This window comes from Capsicum annuum, chromosome 1 (assembly GCF_002878395.1).
Source record: "Capsicum annuum cultivar UCD-10X-F1 chromosome 1, UCD10Xv1.1, whole genome shotgun sequence".
NCBI lineage: Eukaryota > Viridiplantae > Streptophyta > Magnoliopsida > Solanales > Solanaceae > Capsicum > Capsicum annuum.
The window spans coordinates 190,699,294-190,721,202 of record NC_061111.1 but is presented as its reverse complement, the minus strand read 5'-3'; the positions used below and the strand labels follow the sequence as shown (position 1 = coordinate 190,721,202).

Here is a 21,909-nt window from a genome sequence, read left to right as displayed (position 1 = left end):
AGTTTCAAAGTAATAGCTCACACCATCTCCAGTAACAGTTCTTTAATATAAGATTGCTACAAAAGCACCTAAAAATGAAAAAATATATGGAAATAAAGTAAACATCAAGGGTGCATAAAGAAACATGGAATATGCATATTTAATGACATGCAATGATGATGGAATTACGATAAATAATTGAAATTAATTGTATGAATTTCCATATAACCCATCGAGTCTCAATGCTCTCAAGATAGGACCCATCGGGGGGTTGTAACCTGTATACTACCCAAATATCAACTCATCTCTCCAAATGTTATTCATGAATCAAGCATTTTATAAAGTTTCACATTCACCTATCCGGGTATTGTTCACGGATCAACTATTTTTTAAAAGTATCTTATTTTTTGACAATCAGTGCTTCTCAATGGTACCAATGTGTAATGAATATAAATGTATGGAATGAGGATAAAATGCTCACAACCAATTAATACTAATAAATAAATCATTCAAATACATGTATGAGTAATCTATATGTCCATAATTCATGATATAAGGTCTCAGTTTGCACTACTGAAATAAATTGGCATGTAAATCATCAATAATATTATATTGACCTCATACTCAAGTATCTTCATCATGAGAACAACAATAAAGCTAAACAGGCTTATAATATCTATTCAAGCCCTTGTGTGATCATCATATTAATAATAATGGCATAAAATACCCAAATAAGGCCTAGGATGTCAATAAAGCCCCTGCACAGACAATACGAAATATATGATTCTCAAGTTAATAGTAATAAGAATATAATCCCCCAGAAGGGAACACAACAAGATTATAATCTTAAAATAATACTCCTATGGATAATTTTCTCAATCCATAGCATGTTTTACTCGTTTATTAACTATCCAGCCCGTTCTGAAGGAAGTTAAGCCATAACCTACCTCATAGTGATGAAAATATTAGCCTAGAGCCTTCAACATTGAGACTTCCTTATTTGAATAGCCTTGAAAAAAGATAAATCATTTAAATATAGAATCTACCCACTAAAAAATTAATGATACCCATATCAGCTATATTTAAGGCGGGATCAAAACTAGTTCAAAAAATGATTTCAAAAATAAAAGACTTAAAATTAAAATATTATTTTAGAAACATGATTTCCAAGATTATAGGAGTCTATAGTTGAAATCCATGCACAAACGAGTACAAAATAAGGCAATTCAAGAAAAGTCATTTTAAAGCTTTACTAGCAAAATCCCAAATATCCAATTTGAAATTAAGGTTTTGAAGCTGTTTGAAGATAAAATCAATTGAAATTATTAGGGATAAGAGTTTGGAACTTACCCAAATATGACTGATGAAGAAAATCCTTAAAAATAACCTTTTCCAAAGTTTGAGGTCCAAAAATCATAAAAATCGCAAAAAAAAATATTTATACTATTTTGTAAACAGTGCCTCACAATTGCTGACCCATTCATCGTGATTGCAAGGGTGAAAATTCACTTGCTTAAGTTTGGTCATTGCAATCGCGAGAGAAGGGCCTCAAGACTTCAATGGTCAAACCTGACCTAATCTACTAAAGTACACATTCGAAGCTCAGGGTCCACCCATCACGTGATACTGAAGAAAGATTTAACTGAGTCCCATGATCATGAAACATGTCCAAAAAATCCTAATGGAAGTCTACGCTAGACATCAAATTTTGCACCAGCTAAAGTTTTCATGTCAAGGTCTCTGAATGGACCCTCGAAATTCATTTGGGAACGCATAGGAACAAACCAAATATACTACAAGGCTGAATTTGTTATTTTAGACTCAATGGAAATATTTAATTATCAAAAAAAAAGTTGTTTTCAACGCGTTATCCTTAGGACCCTATTTAATTTTCACTAGTTTTTTAACAAATGATCGAAATGCAAAATAAAGGATCTAGACCAGGACTACGCATGCTACTAATCTAAAATCAATGTTTTGGATTTGATTGAACTGTCTAAATCACCATCTGGTGCCCAATACTTAAATTATTGACCTAGGTCAAACTAATGATTTTTAAAGACTCAATAGTCCTAAACTCTCTGAAATCACTCCTAAAAGCGTTGAAAAGCATTGGAACTATCTCGACACCTCAAAAGAAGTATATAAAAATTATAATAAAGAACAAAATAGTCAAAACCCATGAAAATAAAAATTTCACATATCAGGTTGTTACATATTTGCACCCAAAAGCTCTTAAATATGTAAGATTTGGTTTCCTATCTTTTAGTAATTCATCGGGAGCTTTCTCAAGTAGTGAGTGAATAATACACCTATTAATGAGATAATATGTTGTATTAACTACCTCGGTCCAGAAACTCTTTGGAAGCCCGTTATCTAATAGCATATCTCTAGCCATGTCTTCTAAAGATCTATTTTTTCTTTTCACAACACCATTTTGTTGAGGTGTTCTAGGAGTACAAAATTGGAATCTATTCCATATTTATCACAACACTCCAAAAACTAAGCATCTTTAAATCAATACTATGATCAATGCTTATGCTAATGAATTATGTTCTTTATTTATTTTGAACCAATTTTGTCAAAATGATGAAAACATCAAATATTTTATCTTTAGTATTGAGAAATAGAATTCATGTAAAACTTAAATAATCATCAACAATAACAAAACATATCTCTTACCTTCTGTGTTGATCACTCTCATAGGATCCACATAGATCCATATGCATAGGTTCAAGTAACTTAGAGATGTTTGCCATCTTCTTAGGCTTGAAGTATGATTTAACATGCTTACCTCATACACGTGCATCAGAAACTATGCCTTTACTAAACTTGGCTGTGGGTAAGCCAAGATCAGGTCCTTAGTCACTTATTTGTTTAGAAATGAAAACTTTTTATGTCTCAATCTCTAAGGTTAGAGAAGTGAATTGTTCATTAAGACATTGAGACATGTCAACTTTTCTTCTTGAGAATCCATAATGTCGGTCTTGTAAATGTATATTTCTCTTTTTCTCTAAGTACCAAGCTTTCTTTCTTTGAATTTGACACTCGATACTCTGATAATGTAAATAGCATGTTATTTTCTTTGTCACACATTTAGGGATACCCTCATAAGGTTGTTCCTCAATCCCAGAACATATTATATATTTTCTATAACTTAAAATGTGACAAACTAAAATTTTCAATTCCAACAATTTCTCTTGTCTTTCTATTTCCAAAGGCTATACTCCCCTTTTTAAAAATGTGTGAGTAAGAGAAAATTCTCATATGCTCTAGTTAGGTGTTTGGAACACGCACTATTCAAATACCATAGTTTGTGTTTTGTCTTCATCTTCACCTCCTCAAGAAATCAAAGGTCAGTGTTGGGCACACAGATCAACTCAGGTCCTTTTTATGACTAAAAGGGTGAATCACATTTCTCTTGTCCTATTTAAGAAGTCCTTTTGATTTAATAGTGAGCTTCTTCCTAATACTTTCTTTTATCTCTCAACAAAGAAATTTTTTTATATAGGGTTTGAAATTTTAGATTGCGTTGGTCACTTTAATGGTCAAATATTCTATAATTAGTGCATATTTTGGAATTATGTTAGTCATTAGTTCTTTATTGTTGTTCCATTTTAATTAAAACCTATGTCAAATCTATTTAATGATTAACTTTCATTGATTTTGGCCAATAGTTTAGAGGACCTGGCCCACCAGAAATTGTATTTAATATCCAATTTAGCCTTGTTTAAGTTCTCTTAAAGAGCTTTTTCTTTAGAGGATTCTTGAAATCTAAAAGTCATATTTCCATATCTTCTTCAAGGGCTAATTAAGCAAGACTAGCCTTAGTTTTTCCCTTATCAAAGGGGTCACCAAACTCAATTTTTTTCCTGAAAATTTTTAATAGTGTCCCTCAAACGGACATTATGTTTTCAGATTTCTCACTTTCAAGTCTTATTGAAGCATATTCGTCTAGAATTTGATCCCTTTCAGAACATGCTAAATGGTATGCATCTACGAGGAATAAACATAGTGATTCCACTTTTCTTTTAGAATAAGAATTGAGATTATCCTTAACAATCAAGTTATCTCAGACTATTTCTCATTCTCTTCATCATCAGAGTCATATCCTACCATAAGTGCCAAAATATCCTACTTAGAGGTTATATATCATCACCACCATCATCTGCTATTGAGAATGCTACTAGTGTCAGCACATCTTTCATCATCAAATTCTTTTATGGCTAGCAGAGATTGGTTTTTAGGCTTGCTCTCATCTTATTCATCACTTGAAGAATTTTCCATTCAAGTAAAAATTTTATTTACATCAAGATTAGCTTTTTTTAATGTCATTTTTCTATGAGTGGGATGATCAGATCTTTTTTGGTTTCTTTTTCTTTCTCAAGATTTTTTTGTGTTCTACATTCCATAACGGATAAAACATGATAAAGTGATCAGGGCTTCCACACATGTGATATAATTGTTCATGTAATTCTTTTTTCATATTTTTTTGAGAAGTAATTCTTTGTGAACCTTTGCCTTTTTGAACATACACAGAAACGTTCTAGTCATAAGAGCTAGATTATCATCCTGTTTTTTGTAAAGCTTTAAGGACTAGGTTCTTGTCCTTCTGCTTTGATCCAATTTGTTTCTTTTGATTTTTCTTGAGCTCATAGGTGGTCATATTTCCAATAATCTCATCCATGGAAATATCATTCAAGTTTTGGCTTTGATAATGGTCTCCACTTTGCTTTTCCCTTACTCATGCATTAGAATAGTTTGCAAATACACTTGCGTGTAGGTATGAGTTCTCCTAGTGAATAGATTTTATTATTATGGTAAGGAACCTGGTCCGCATGTCTTGAATAGACTTAATATCCTTAAGTCTAAACAGTTTCATATTTCCTATTTGAATTATATATTCTTGACTTCTTGACTGTGGTAGTTTCTTCATGGGCTTTCTGCAAAGTGTCCTATATTTGCTTAGGGTTGAGCATAACAAGATTGTGTTATATTCATAAAGACCTACCCTATAGATGAGGATTTTCTTAGCCTTTGCATTATTTTGCATGCTATTTTGACATCACATTCCATTCCTTTATGTCATTTGGAACTTGATTCCTCCCATCTTTAGTATTTTTATGGGATATTGGGACCATCAAGAATGACACTCCAGAGATTAGGACTCTCTCCAATTAAGTGATCTATCATTTTGTTAGCCTACTATCTTGGGGGAGTTTGCTAAAAGTCCACTTCCAAACTTTTTTTGACATTTAGACACTAGGTTTTTTTAATTGGAAATATAGACACCCTAATGGGACCACAAAAAAAAAAGGCAACCCTAGCACTCAACTTACAAAATATACATTTTAGCTCCTTTCTTATTTCAGCCCCAATTTTTTATAAACTACACTTTAGTCCATGTCCAAAAATATAAATATTGGATAATTAATTTTAAAAAAAAATATCAAGCTTCTCAACCAGTCCACTACCAACCACCTGATTTTGCTGCCATTTTCTTGATTTTCTTACCATTTCTCATTGAATTTTCTAGCATCCATCAGAAAGTGACATTATCTCCATTGTTTTAAGTCATTTTTTGCATATTTTTAGGCCCAATTTTTCTTCCATTTTCATACAAAAAGGTTGAAAATCAGTCCCACATTTTGATTATCTACTCAATAGCAACATTTCAACACTCTAGGTTGTTTGTAAGCTGTAAGTAATTAGATTATTCCGGTGGTCATCGAAAAAGGCTCGATCGTGTACTGTACGGACAGCAGCTAAGAAGAAGACGACTACAATATATTAAGTCTAGGCTCATAAACCACTACTCAAGTCTATTAAATACTATCATCGAGGTATATCATGTCTATTATAGATTACATGATTGTTGGTGGTATATTTTCTGATGAACGGGAGGAGACTCCTTAATTTTGGATTTGGAAAACCGTGTCTAAGGATACATTGTTCATTGCCTCTCGTCGCAATGGTTCATACACTAATATGGTTAAAAGAGTAATGAAGAGCGGTGAATTAAGTTGTGATCAAAGCGATGTGGTAATTAGTTACTTGATGAACGGGAGGAGGGGGAATCTATCCAACGTTCATAAGGAATGATAGACACATGAAATTATACATACTTTTCATTTATTCTAATAACTTTAGACCTATATTGTGGATTAAAGTTGTTAGAACGTCCCAGGAAGAAGCTTCCACATCAGCCCTTGTTAGAACGTCCCGGGAAGAAGCTTCCACATCAGCCCCACCCCAACCCCCACCACCGACAGTGGATGATATGTCAATGAAATACGATTGCATGGTTGGTGATGAATGGGATAATAGTGAAGATTATGAAGAAGAGGAGTGTGGAAGAGGTGAGGACGGGCAGTTCGGGCCACAAGGAAACCACTCTTTCTTGGACGACACTAATCTTTGTGTTAGACAAACATTCAAGGATAAGAATGTTGATTTCTACACATGATAGATAGATTATCAATTTTTTCGAGAAGTCGATTATTCAGCAACTCGTGGATTTATGATCAACTATTTGAATATATGGACAAGTTAGAATAATTATAAAAAAAAATAGAAATTAAATTAAATAAAATTAAAATATAAAAATTAACACCTTTCAAACATTGTAAAACAATTTAGATACATTAATTGTGATACAAAACCACTTTTGAACATAATCAAGTGATATTTAAGACATGTTATAGTCGTAAATCAGTGAGATGGAATGAAAAAGGAAAGACATAAAATAAAATAAAATATATAAGCACCATCCAAACAATGCAAAACAACTAGATATCATCAAATGAGATTAGACGCATCTAATGAGCATAAGGAAGAGTGATGGTTGTGACTTGTGGGTGTTCATAGGACAAGTAGTGTTTGAGAACAAGTAGTCCTTCTCAATACAGACGTTTGTTCTGGGTAATTGGTTGTTACTACCATCACTCTTCCTTATACTCATTTGATCGAGTGTTTAATTTTTTTGTACTCTCATATGATGATATTTAGTCATTTTTCATTGCTTGAATGATGTTTATTCATTTTAATTTATTTTATTTTATTTCTCCCCTTTTTAGTCTCGTCTTACTTGTCAATAGAATTAGATGATTGATGCTAGACCTATAAAGATATTGTGCATATATTATATATAAATGTATGCATCTATACTAGACTAAATTAATAGTCATGTATTGACCAATTGAGTCTAGTGAAAACTAAGACGAGACTAAAAAATGAGACAACAACAACAACATTCCCAGTGTATTCCCACCTAGTGGGGTCTAGGGAGGGTAGAGTGTACGCAGACCATACCACTCCCTCGGGAGAAGTAGAGAGGCCATTTCCGATAGACCCCCAGCTTAGGACCGATACCCATATACTAACCCAAATGTAAGTGTATATAACTAGTATGGTACACAAGACAAACTAACAGAATACCAAACACAAAAGATAAGTACATATATAAACTAGTACAGTAAGCAAAATAAACTAACACCGCTAGCCACAAACAAAAAACTCTAGCCCCCGAGGAGCGTATCCCTACTATTACCGATGCCCTCCCACCCCTAACCCTCTACCATAATCTGCTTCCTCCACACCTTCCCATCAAGTCATGTCCTCTATTAGCTGTAACTGCTTCATATCATGCCTAATTACCTCCCTCTAATATTTATTTAGTCTACCTCTACCCCGTCTAAAACCATCCATAGCCAGTGTCTCACACCTTTGCATAGGAGCATCTAAGCCCCTCCTCATCACGATCTCGAACCAACATAACCTAACTTCTCCTATTTTGTCCTCTACTGAGGCAACTCCCACCTTCTCTCGAATAATCTCATTCCTTACCCTATCTTTCTTGGTATGCCCACACATCCATCGCAACATTCTCATCTCCACCACCTTCAACTTTTAGATGTGGGAGTTCTTAAATGGACTACACTCCACTCCATACACCATAGCCGCTCGAACTACCTCTCTATAGAACTTACCTTTAAGCTTCGAATGCACCTTCTTATCATATTTAACTCCCGAAGCGAGCCTCCATTTCAACCATCTTTCCCCAATACGATGCATGACGTCCTCGACAATCTCACCATTGCCTTGAATCATAGACCCTAGATACTTGAAAATCTCCCTCTTCTGAATGGCCTGAGAATCCAGCTTCATAACCACTCCAGCCTCCTACGACACATCATTGAACTTACACTCCAAGTACTTTATCTTGGTTCTACTTAACCGAAATCCTTTAGACTCAAGCGTTTGCCTCCATATTTCCAACTTATCATTAAATCCACCCTGAGTTTCGTCAATCAGAACCACATCATCTGCAAATAACATACACCAAGGCACCTCTCCTTGAATATGTCATGTCAAAACATCCATGACCAAGGCAAATAAAAATGGGCTAAGAGTCGATCCCTAATGCAACCCTATCACAACTGGAAAGTTCTCTAAATCTACACCTACCATCCTCACCCGAGTCTTCGCCCCATCATACATATCCTGAATTGCCCTAGTGTATGCCACGGGCACCCCTCTAGCCTCCAAGCTCGTCCACAAAATCTTCCTGGGAACTCTGTCATATGTCTTCTCAAGATTAATAAACACTATGTGTAAGTCCTTCTTCCTCTCCCAAAACTACTCTACTAATCTCCTTACGAGGTGAATGGCCTCAGTTGTCGAGCGACCTGGCATGAAACTAAACTGATTCTAAGAAATCATCACGATCCTTCTCATCCTCACCTCTACCACCCTTTCCCAAACCTTTATAGTATGACTCAACAACTTAATACCTCTATAGTTATTACAACTCTGGATGTCTCCCTTGTTCTTATACACTGGAATCATTGTACTCTATCTCCATGCTTTAGGCATCTTTGTTGTCCAAAAATACTGTTAAACAACCTTGTTAACCACTCTAAACCTGCCCCACAAGTGCTTTTCTAAAAATCCACTAAAATCTTATCTAGCCCCGTTACCCTACCCCACCTCATCCTGTGAATAGCTCTCTTGACCTCCTCAACCATGATACGCCTACAATACCCATAATCTCAACAATCCTCAAAATTATCCAAGTTCCCCAACACAAAATTTTTGTCCCCCTCGTCGTTCAAAGTTTATGGAAGTAAGACTGCCACCTCTCCCTTATGAGAGCATCCTCTACCAATACTGTACCATCCTCTTCTTTGATGTACTTCACCTAGTCAAGGTCACGAGGCCTTTGCTCCCTGGTCTTAGCCAGCCTATACAACTTATTATCTTTGTCTTTCTCATCTAAAGCCACATACAGGTGATCAAAAGCTGTAGTCTTAGCTGCTGTAACTGCTAACTTAGCCTTTTTCCTAGCTACCTTATACTCCTTCTTATTCTTCTGTCTTTCCTCCTCATCCTTGATCACAACCAACTTAGCATAAGCCACTTTCTTATATTCCACCTTTCTCTTAACCTCTTCATTCCACCACCAATCGCCCCGATGTTTGCCAGATTGACATCTCAAGACACCCAACACCTCTCTAGCGGTCTCCCTAATACAACTAGCGGTCGTTTCCTGCATACTATCCGCACTTCTTCTACTCTCCTAAGCCCTCCTACTCTTCAACTTCTCCTCTATTTCCAAAGCATTATCCAAAGTCAAGATACCCCACTTGAGCCTCCATGGTTCTCTTCTTTTTTCCCTTATTAATAACCAAATCCATCACCAACAACCTATGCTGAATTGAAATATTCTCGCTAGGTATGACTTTACAGTCTTTACAAAGCGCTCTATTGTAACGACCCAAAATTACCCCTTGGGATGCTACACGATGACTAGAGTCACAAGTGACCGCAAGCTAACCCTTCACTTGGCATAACACATAAATAACTAAATAAAATGCATAAATCCAGAAGAATAAAGCAGAAGGTAACTCTATTATGAATTTGCTCGATACAAAACTGAAGTCACAAGGTTACAACTCTACTTTTCATCAAACTGAAACTCAATACATCAACTTCTATAACTATCTATGAAGCCTCTACTAGTACTGACCATGGATAGTTGGGTCATGACTCCCAACCACCCCAACTTAATGCGACTGAATGAGGAAAATACAATATTTTTCTATTATATCACTGACTCATGGCCCTAAATTAAAAGAGGCCCATCACCTGATGACTGGAAGCTGTGAACTGATTGGACATGGTACATAGGCTACAATCCTATACCTATATTATGAGAAAATATAGCACATAGACGTATATGTGAATCAGTACTTTGAGGATATACTGAGTATGTGCGGGTGAATGCATATGTATAAAATAGTGTCAATTTTCTTCAATCAAGTCATGCATGCAATATGGGATGACTCACATGGCTTGTACAAGTATAAAATGTAAAGCTCATAAATCATGTAGGATGAAACGTATAGCACAAATCTCATGAGTCATCATACTTTAACTTGAAATCACAAATCTCCTCTTATTCTCAACACTCAAGGGATAAAGGAACTTTACACGATACTTTCAAATCATTTATATGTCTCATAGAGAGTAAAACCTAATCAATGCTCAAGATCTCAAACTCTTTTTGAACTCAAATACTTGAAATTTGGAATCATATAACTTTGAAACATGCTTGAAGGGATTTCATTCACTTTAGGAAAATATCTTATTTCAAGCTTTAGAAAAAAAATCATTCTATCTCGAATGGGAAAAACATTCTAGTTTATAGAAACAACTTATCTCAATGCTTTATGAAAATATTATAACAAGGGAAGATGCTTTCCTTTAGCAAAATAACTCACATCAAGAAAACACCTTGGTTAGGGAACATTTTTACAATTCAACCATTTAGGAAAATAGACTATAGGGAAGGAAAATAAGTATTTGATCTTGGAGTTTGAAAGGTAAGGGAGGTTCTCGTAACCGACATAAACCATGCAAGCTACATGGAGTCGAACGTTTTGTCCTTCTAAGAAAAAGACCCCACGTTGGGGAGGAGCATCATACTCTTTCCAGGGAGTATAACCTAGGTCTAGTGATCACTAAATGAAACTCGGCCTCGGGCCCACACATAATCATAATATAATCAGCCTCAGGCTCACATCCTATGGTGCCACGTAGTTTTTGGGGGTAAGAAACCATAGTAACTTACCCAGTCGGTGCTAAATACTACTCCCTTTAGATTATCTGCACTCATCTCATAAAAATCCACTATTAGAATAATCACATGGTTCACCACGAACCCAATAATCAAATCGATAATCTCATATAGTGAAGTGGATTTCAAAGCTCAAGGACCATTAGGTCAATTGATTTCTCAATCATCTCAAAATATTCAAAACATGGGTGCTCATAGAATAAGAGTTCATACTTTCACAAGTCTCAAATAGTGCTTATTACCCCATAATTCAATCTCAAGTTAAAGCTTATCAAAAGAATAATATATAGCATATAGATTCATAAATCATGTGGAAATCTGGGAATTTCAGCAATTTACCTCAAAATCTCAATATAGTCATATACTTCAATATCTTAATAATGCAAATATTAGCTTATCAAAGAGTAAAATCATGGGGTTATACACAGTTGTAAATACTCAAGAAAACATATAGAAATCATGTCATTTAACTCTCAATTCATGGGAAATATCAAGATAATGCATTCAATAATAATGGGTGAAAACCCTAATTTAAATTCATGTAAAAACCTCATATATTTCAGCAAAATCATGATGTAAACAAGCCTTTTGGGCACATGGGTGAAAGAGTTACCCTTGTTCAAAACCCCACATACCTTAAGTTAGAAGCTTTCAGTGAACTCTCACTTTTGGGACTCTATTCTTGCTCTAGAGTGAGGGATCTTGAGGCCCTTGAATTGGGAACCTTGAATCTTGACTCAATTTAGAAAATCCATGGTGGATTCTTGAGATTCTTGGAAGACGTTTTGGATATTTAGGGTTCTTGATCAGAGAAAACTTAAGAAAACTCTTATAGGATGCTTGTAAATGGCTTTGATTTAGTGTTTCCACAATTTTATAGGCTTGGAAAAAGTCCAAAATGTCCTTTTTAAAAATTTATGCGAAACTGGAAAAATTAAACTAGAACCCAATTTCACTGGCCTCCGCGACACATCACTTATCGCGATGGCTCACTGGAAAATGACAATTGGGAATTTGGGCTTCTCCGCGATGCGCCATTATCGTGGAGTCCCACTGGTTGGGACCTGGAACAACTCCGTGACGCGCCACTCACTCAAATGATGCAGTTTTATGACTAAGGCTTAAATTAGTCATAATTTCTTACCCGAGTGTCGGATTTGGGCAAATCTTTTATAAATGGAAAGCTTATCAGATTTTCCATGTGATAAAAAGCAAAAACTAGGGAAATTATATATGGTTAAAACGTTACTCATTTAGGAAGAAACTTCTCAATCTTTTAGGGAAAAAATCACGCCTCACTTAACACGCCCTACGACTCAAACTACAAGGGAACTTTGCAGGGCTTTACATCTATCCCCTTTCCTAAGAAGCAAAAGTCTATCTGAGTCTTGGCCACTGAACTATGAAATGTTATAAGGTGTTCCTCCTTCTTCGGAAAGTTTGAATTCGCTATCCATAACCCAAAAGCCCTAGAAAAATCCAAAAGAGCAAATCCTCCGTCATTCTGCTCCCCAAAACCAAAACTGCCATACACATCCTTAAAACCTCTTGGAAAAGACCCAATATGCCCATTGAAATCCCCTCCCACAAAAAGCTTCTCAATGCTCGGGATGCTCCTTACTACCTCATCTAAAACCTCCCAAAACTCCTTCTTCTCCATTTTGTCCAAACCTACTTGCGGGGCATAGGCACTAATAACGTTCACCGTAGACCCTCCAATAACCAACTTAATAGACATCAACCTATCACTAAATCTTTTTACCTCAACCACCTACTCTCTAAGTTCTTCATTTACTAAGATGCCTACCTCATTTCTATGTCTCACACTACCCGAGTACCACAACTTATAACCATCCATATCTCTCGCCTTAGTGCCTACCCATTTAGTTTCCTGGACACACACTAACCCTCCTATTTCAAAGAATCTTCACCAGCTCTATAAACTTAACCTGCAAAGTTCATATATTCCAAGATCCAACTCGCAACCTAGAAACTACCTTATCCCACGTAACCTTTCTACCCCTTGTCCCTAACCCCATACTTATCCCCAACCCAGCCCCTACCTCCCAACCCTAATCTCGACCTATGACATGACCCTAGTCTACCATTGCCAAGTCCAGCCGCTACACAAATAGGAGAAAAAGGATGGAAAAAAAATAGATAATAGAGAAGGATAAAGATAAGGCTAAGGATAAACTGGTTATAATGAAATTAGTTAACGAGTTAGAATCTACTGCCCAACACCGACAACAACCAATATATACTACCAAACTAAATACATATGTTAGTTCCTCAGGTAACAGTAATCAATACTACTAAAACAACTAGAAGCAAAAAAAATGCAAATAGTATTAACAGGTAAAATACTATTAAGAATTACCAAAATCCCCAAGTTATCACCCCCAATCCAGATAGGCAGCCAAGACACTCAGAAAAAAAATCAAGACAGAAATATTATACCCAACTAGAAAAGATGGAGTGAGTACACCTAATCGATTGAGTCCTTTTACTTGATAGAGTCGCTGGATTCCGGCACTCTACGGTCGAAATTGGTCATCGAAATAGTACTGCTATCACTGGAATAGTATTGATATCACCGAAATAGTATTTGTCATCCCCGAATTCTACACTTGTGGTACCTGAGACGGATTTCAAGAATCCATCAAGAATTTTATTTCTCTTTGATGTCAACTAGCCGGTGCGACGGGGAGAAGAAGAAGTGGAGGATGGCTGTTTTAATGGATTTTGCTGGTGGAGCAGAGAAAACTATTGTGTGGTGCTCTGAGGGGCGAGAACGGTGGCGTCGGGGGTTTTGGCGACGGTTGGCATCACTGTTGCCGTCGTTGGGGGTGCTGGAGATGGGGAGGGTAACGGAGACTTGGGCTAGTTCGGGGATGGGGGCTAGTTATTCATCGAAGAGCGATGAGAAGGAGGGAACCAACGGCGGCGATGGGTTGGTTCACCACTGTTAATAGCGGTGGAGGCGTAGTGGTGGCTGGTTTTGCAATGGTGGTTGGTGAAAGTTGATGGCTGGTCCCGTTGGCGAGAGGGTTTTAAGAGAGGAGCGGGCAGGTGGCTCCGTCCGTCAGCGATCGAAGATGACAGTGTGAAGGAGAGAGAGATCGTTGAGAGAGAAGGTAGTGTGAGAGAGAGAGAGAGAACCAATGAAATCACAATCAACAAAAAAGAAAAGGAAAATAATAAATTTTTTGTTCCTAAAAAAAGAAAAATAAAATAAAATAAATTAACATCATTCAAGTAATGAAAATTGACTAAATATCATCATATGAGAGTACAAAATAATTGAACACTAGATCAAATGAGTATAATAAAGAGAAATCATATTAACAATCAATTACTCATTGCAAACGTCTGCATTGAGAAGGACTACTTATTCTCAAACACTACTTGTCTTATGAACACCCACAAGTCACAACCATCACTCTTCTTTATATTTATTAGACACGTCTAATCTCATTTGATGATACCTATTTGTTTTGCATTGCTTGAATGGTGCTTATTTATTTTATTTTATTTTATTTCTTCCCTTTTTTATCTCATCTCACCGATTTACGACTATAGCATGCCTTAAATATCACTTGATCATGTTCAAAAGTAATTTGGTGTCACAATTGATTTATCTAAATTATTTTACAATGTTTGATAGGTGTTAATTATCATATTTTAATTTAATTTAATTTAATTTAATTTCTCTTTTTTGTCATTATTTTAACTTGTCCATATATTCAGTTAGTTGATCCTAGACCTATGAGTAGGTGAATAATTGACTTCTCAAAATATTGATAATCTATCTATCATGTGTAGAAATCAATAATGGTGTCAGTATATAATAAATAATTTGCATAGTCTAGTATTTCTTCAATCTCTTTTTACTTCATCAATTTTAAGAAGCTTCAATTATGTCTTGTTTAAAATTACAACTCTTTCATGCATACAATGATAGAGTCTATAATAAACCTTGATAATCGATTATAGAAGACATAAATATTCTTTACATCTTTTTCAACTGTCACTCTTTTTGTAACCCTACTATATAAATGACATGACCTTTTTGAGCTCCTCAATGTTCATTTATTCATCATTTTTTCATTTTGATTTAACAATATCAATGTCTTTCTTTCTTATTTGAAACACTCCTTAGCTTGTTCCAAACTTTAATTCGTTGCATAATTTCGATGGTCATCGAAAAAGCGATATCAAATATTATACGAAAATCAGGTAAGAAGAAGACGACTACAGTTATTAAGTATAGGATCATAAATGAATTTGTTTTCTTTGTCCAGATTTCTGGCACACTAACCGATGAAATTCAAAAAAAAAAGATACCATACAATCGGCAAGAACAGTCATAAGCCATCAATAATCAAACAAATATCAACTTAAAAGCACAGATTTTCAGTAAAATTAAATTTTATTTTTTAAAAAAGATTTTAGTTTTTTCTATCCAAACCAAACAAATACCTAATCAACCGAACGGTCTATTAACAGAACAACATTCAAATATCTTGGCACATCAACTGATTAAATTCGCGAAAAAAATTTCACCATGTAATCGACAAAGACAATCATAATCCATCAACAATCAAACAACTATCAACTTAAAAACACAGATTTTCAATAAAATGAAGTTTTATTTTTTTAACAGATTTCAGTTTTTTCAATCCAAACCAAACAAATACCTAATTAACTGAACGGTCTATTAACATGACAACATTCAAATTTCTTGGATCATTAGCTAATTAAATTTGCGATTTTTTTTTACCATGCAATCGACGACAACCATAATTCATCAACAATCAAACAAATATCAACTTAAAACACACAGATTTACAGTAAATTCAAGTTTCATTTTTTAAAAAGATTTCAGATTTTTTTCATCAAAACCAAACAAATACCTAATCAACCGAATGGTCTATTAACAGAATAACATCCGAATTTCTTGGAACATTAGTCGACTAAATTCGCGAAAAAATCTCACCATGCAATTGTCAAGAACAATTATAATTCATCAACAATCAAACAACAATCATAATTCATCAACAATCAAACAATTACCAACTTAAAAATAAAAAAAATCAGTAGAATCAATCCCCTTTTTAAAAAAAAAAAAAAATTCTCCCAAATCAATTCAATTACCAGAAACTAAAATTGAAAAAAAAAAAACAAATAAAAAACATCAATATGGAGCACAAATTACTAGGAAGATGAAGAGAAATTATTTAAAGTGGAAGATGAAAGATCTTAGAACTTTAGAGAAGATAAAAATGGAAAATGAAAGTTGGGGGAAGAGGAAAGAGAAATGGTCATCGTTTTGTGAGTGAGAGTGAGGACAGAGAAAAAAGTTTTTGGTATTTAATAGAAAAATGAAGTTAAAAAAGTATTTAATAAATACATAAGGGGTGGCAAAAGATGTTTTTTTTTGTAACACTTTAACCCATACCCCACCACTTTATTCAAAATCCTAAAAATTTAAATAAAAAATAAAATGGTGTCTATTTCTCAAAATAAATTTTCAAAGTGGCCTTTCAACTAAATCTTCTCTACTATCTATAGTACTTATCATTGAAAAGCGGTGGTCTTGTCTGTGATGTGCCTTCCTGAGCAGTTTGTGGAGTAGTCATAGGATCCTTTTCAAGATGTTAGTCTTGATAAAAAGATCTTCTCATCCCAATTAAATAAAACTTGTACCAATAACTCGATACAGGAATCAAGTTCCTGAAACAAGAACTAAAGACTGTAACATAAAGAATACAAGATTTATCATGAAAAATCTCTTTGTTCAAGGGACTAAAAATTATGACCTACCTTGTCTTGGATTTGCGACCAACTTCCACTAACTTAAAAGAGCGATTTAGATTACAACTCTTTAATCAAATGGACTAACTATAGTAACTCAACTCAATATGATGGTTAACTCTAACTTTTCTAACTAACTCTCCAAGAAGATAAATTCACTTATTGTTATAAACCTCGCAAACTTACACTAACACAATAATAGAATAGATAAAACCCAATAGCTATTACAATCACAAACTAGAATAAAGAACAATCAATCTTATATTCTCTCTACCTTGAGAAAGCCTTTTCTTTGTACTCAATAAGTTGGTATTTATGATTTTGGAGTTTACCTTATATACAGATAATAATAGATGTTTCTCCGTAATCCTAATTCTATCTCATAAGGTTTTACACTCCTTATTGATACAACTTTCATAATTAAAACCCTCATGGGATTCTCTTTCCTCAATGAGAACAATTTACCTCGACTGCATTCCTTATATGAACCAAGAAATAGATCTTTCCTACAAACTCAAAACTAGTTGCACGTGCATTGCATTAGAGCAGTTAGAATGTGAGAACTTGGTTGTCATGCATATACATTAGCAAGTCAATTTGTAACTAAGCAATTCATTGTCCATTATAAAATGCTCAAGCCATTAGTCGTGACTTAATACCTATACTTTACAAGGCACTTGTGATAAACACAGATTTATCACCATTAGGTAACATTTTGCCTTTTTCATGCCTAAGGTTTGTCTCATACTCTTTTGATTAAAGGGTATAGTGCACCTTCCTTTTTCTGGCATCGTTGATTGGACAAGCATCATGAACTTGTGACTATTTTGGATGTTAAGTTTCGGTTTCTTAATTATGGAAATCAGTTTTTTGTTGAATTGGCTCTCTTACTACCTTAGGGGTGTAGGTGTCATGACTAAGATAAATTGGATCGTGATAACTGATAATTTCGAACCTATCATGGATCTATCTCTATATTGTACATCGGCTTGGACACTATCCTAAAAGATAGATCTCAATTTCGTAGACGGAGATGATCAGGATTTTAATGAAATTAATTAGAACATTGTCATTTTCCTTTTCATGTTTTCTGGTACGATTAGTAATAACACATCATGTGAGATGCCTTAGAGGCCCTCTCTCCATTCTATAAGCAATACTTGAATGGGGTCAAAGAAACAGTTAATTATCTCAACTTTAATATGTACAATGAATAGCTATAACACCACAAGAAATTACTCCTATTGCAACAAACCTTTTGACAATGGTTCCAAAAGTATTGCTATAGAAGGTCTATTGCAACGGTTGTAACCGTTGCAAAAAAAAAATTATTGTAATAGAGCTAGTTGGTACTACAACCGTTGCTATTGATGGATAAGCGTTGCAATAGGGTGTCTTATAGCGACGGTTGGATGAATCGTTTCCATAGACACACCTATGGCAAAAATCATAGAGAGAGAAATCAAATCTAAACATTCTTCTTTGCGAAACACTCCTTTTCCCTTTCCCCTCTTTCCTCCTCCACCACCTTTCTCCCGTCTCCGTCGAGCACTGCCAGTTCAAGGGTTTCAACGTCGATGATATCGACGACTTTGTTGACCTTGATGAACCCATATCTGCCGCATAACACCTCCGTCCTCCTCCCTTAGTGGCCACTCAAGTTACATCTTGCCGTCCAACCCGAAGCCTGCGTCGATGTCCTTTGAGAAATGGGATGAAGATGAGTTAGCAGGTATTCCTTAATCTCCGCCCTCTAATTCTTCTTTAATTATGAAATCTGCCACTGAGACTTCCAATCGGATCCCGATTTGAATCCTGAACTGGAGCTTGACATTGAAAGACCGAGATTGATATCAGATTATACGGTTGAGATATTTTGTTTTTGATATAGTATAATATTTCTTTCTTGTGACTTTTGTGAGATATATACTCTGATTGTGTGCTAGCAAAATATGCTAAGGCCTTTCTGTGTTGGAAAGGAGTGAGAATATTGTATGGGTTGGAGGACCGTCGTAAATAGAGCAATTGTGTGAGAAATGGAGGCCATATCGGTCGATTGGGGCATGGTATATATGGAGGTTAATCGAGGGAAATGGAACCCCAACTACTGCAGCAATAGTGATGGAGGGTGGTCATGTGCAGCCCTTGCAGCAAACTGAACCTCAGCAGGAGGTACAACAACATCAGTTGCAACTTCTGAAGCCTATTAACGGAGTTGGCAACCTTGGTTATGTGTACCAATATGCTTTATAATGCTTACATAATATATTTTGGATAAATGCATATGATGCACATTGTATTCACCACACATTATGATTCAATTGCAAAGTAAATAAAATTATCTATTATTGTATATTAGGTGATTTTTATGTCGAGAAAGGTTAAGTGTATTCGGTGTCCTACAAATGTTTTATTTTGCACGAGTGTTGTGTATTCGGTGCGATTCAAGACTACAATCTGCATAAATTAGCTAGTTACCTTAAGAAAGTCTTATATGATATTGTGGCCTTTAAGGGGGATATGAATTTTCTAGGTTGATTCCACAGAGATATATCTACTTGAGTTCAAAAGATCTTTGTCCTAGTCAACAGTAATGTATTTTCCCTCTCTCAAGTCTACATCATATAACTTGAGTTTAGATCTGGAAATGGATAAACTTTCAAATCCAAATCATCAGTGAGATATATACTCCATTCATGTACAAGTTGTGTTATCTTGCTCCATATATGCAGTGAAAATCTAAAGGGGAGCCTTAGAGTAATATAAAGCTATCTCCGTGTGACCTCTAGGTCACGAGTTCGATCCGTGGAATCAGCCACTGATGCTGCATCAGGGTAACATTCCGACATCACATCCCTTAAGGATGCGGTTGTTCCTCGAACCTTGCATGAATGTGGGATGCTTAGTGCACCAGGCTACCCTTTTCTTTTCTCTTTAATGTAATATGATACTTTCTGATTTTATTAGCTAGTTAAATAATATATTAGAAGAATTCTTCAGAAGTGTTTCATGTATTGCCCATTGCAAAATACAATCGAAGGTTCTCACATTATCGTAGTCATCTATAGCTTTGAAAGGGCCTGTACCTTTAATAATCTTACTAAATTGCTGGGGATGAATCTTCTAAATAATAACCATTCTTTGGGTATTTCAAGAAAATGTATTATGATATCAATAATATTTGAACAAGTGTAGGATAGTCTATTGACTATTGAGTGTTATGACTTTGATTCAAACATAAAGCATGATTTAATTGGGTAAATGATCTTTCTTTCATTCTCCTATCGCTTCTGACCTCTATAGATCAGAAACTGACAGCCTTTCTCATATGACAATTGTAAGAAAGGTTCAGAAATCACTAGCAAATTTAGAAGTGTTGCATTCGACTGGTTCGGGCAAATCTTTTCATACCAACTGCTGTGGGCCCAAATTTGCAAAATAAGGTAAAAATCTCTAATGTATGGAAAAGATACTTCTAGTTTAAACTTCATGTATTTGGTAATTGAGGTCACTAATTTTACCAGGTCATAAAGAGCCAGTTTTTTGTGGAATGCTTTTTAGAGAAAAACAAGCACACATTCCTCGATTACTTGGCATGGGGTTATGAACTTAACTTCATGGTGGCCATCGACTTTACTGGTATGTATTGGTTTGTTTATATGTTTTGTACTCTTTCTCCTTCATGATATTAGGTTTGAGGATAGTTGATTATATTTCTATAGCTATGTATGGGCGTATTGTGTTGCCTTCACCAATCTTATGATCATTATCTCTGATTCCTTCTTTATTTTTGTCATTCGGTGTGTTAGATGGATCCACCTTAGGGGCTTGAAGTTCCTATTCTTGGAATGCCCATAATTCTGTGTACTCTGATTGTCTTAACTATCTGTATCATCTTGAATCCAGCTAATATATGGCACTTTACTCCACATTCACAGGATTTTTTTAATATTATTACAGTAAGAATTGCTTAGATTAACTAAAAGATGTAATCGCATGACAAAGTTTGATTGCTCCTTTCAAAATAATACGTATCTATTATGTCGATTCTTCTAATGTCGCTTGCATTGATTTGCTTTCCTTAGCTTTCTTCTGCAATGGATATTGGACATTTCTTATTTTTCATCTCAGCATACATTTGTTTTCACATGAGTTGTGTTTGTCAGTTTCTAATGGAAATCTATGCTTACCTGATTTATTACATTATATCGATTTGTTTTTTGGTCGTAGTTGTCTCTGTTTGGTTTTTTATCATTTTTTCTTGTCTGTCTCAGTAAGTAACTGAATAAGAATTAAACAAACGTAGAAATTAGGGAAATTTTTTAGAAGTCCAGTGCCAGTGAAGTGGCCTATGCACTAGACCAATGTTGGATTGTTGATGAACTTCGTCTTTTAACTGTAATCCCTTGAGATAAAAAGTTTTTATATCCTTGTAAATATTGTTTTTGCGGCATCTGGACAGCATAATCATGTTGAAATTTGAGATACTTGTGTATGGTTGCCTCGCACTAATTTCCTGTTCTCTCTGAGGAAATATACTTTTATATAAACTAATAGTCCCTTTAGTTATAATTCTCAATATCTGCTACATTATTTCCTATAAAATCTCGCACGGATGACTTGAGACATTTTTTGTTTTGTGTTTCGTTTTTAACAATTTCTTTGTTCTAGTAGGTTCTTTCTTCATCGGGATGGAAGAAGGGTGATCTTTTTCTGGATGATGTTAACGCTCAATTGAAGAAAAAGAATATTACAACTGACATTAAATTAGACTCAAGCTCCAATGTGAGTTCTACAATTCTCTCTTCTATTTCACTGCTTATTTTGTCATCCCATTTGTGTATGGTGCTCTTGGATTTCTGCTCATCGTCTTTAGTGGTCATTTGACAATATATAAATTCACAACCTTTTCTGATTTAAAATACCATGTTTATATTTATAGCCTTCTTATCATTTGCTTTTAGGGTAATTACTTA

At 35.0% G+C, this 21,909-nt stretch overlaps 1 long non-coding RNA gene across 3 annotated transcripts; it reads left to right on the top strand.

The window, feature by feature from the left end:
- Nucleotides 1–18,153: 18,153 nt before the first annotated feature.
- On the top strand, nucleotides 18,154–21,909 carry LOC107843107. Of its 3 annotated transcripts, none has more exons than XR_007053063.1 (4): nucleotides 18,154–18,665; nucleotides 20,252–20,376; nucleotides 20,458–20,572; nucleotides 21,608–21,903. It is a non-coding gene; the product is annotated as an uncharacterized LOC107843107 (long non-coding RNA). The 3 variants fall into 3 exon arrangements; XR_007053061.1 differs by having other exon boundaries at nucleotides 18,158–18,665; nucleotides 20,276–20,376; nucleotides 21,608–21,909; XR_007053062.1 differs by having other exon boundaries at nucleotides 18,159–18,665; nucleotides 20,280–20,376; nucleotides 21,608–21,909.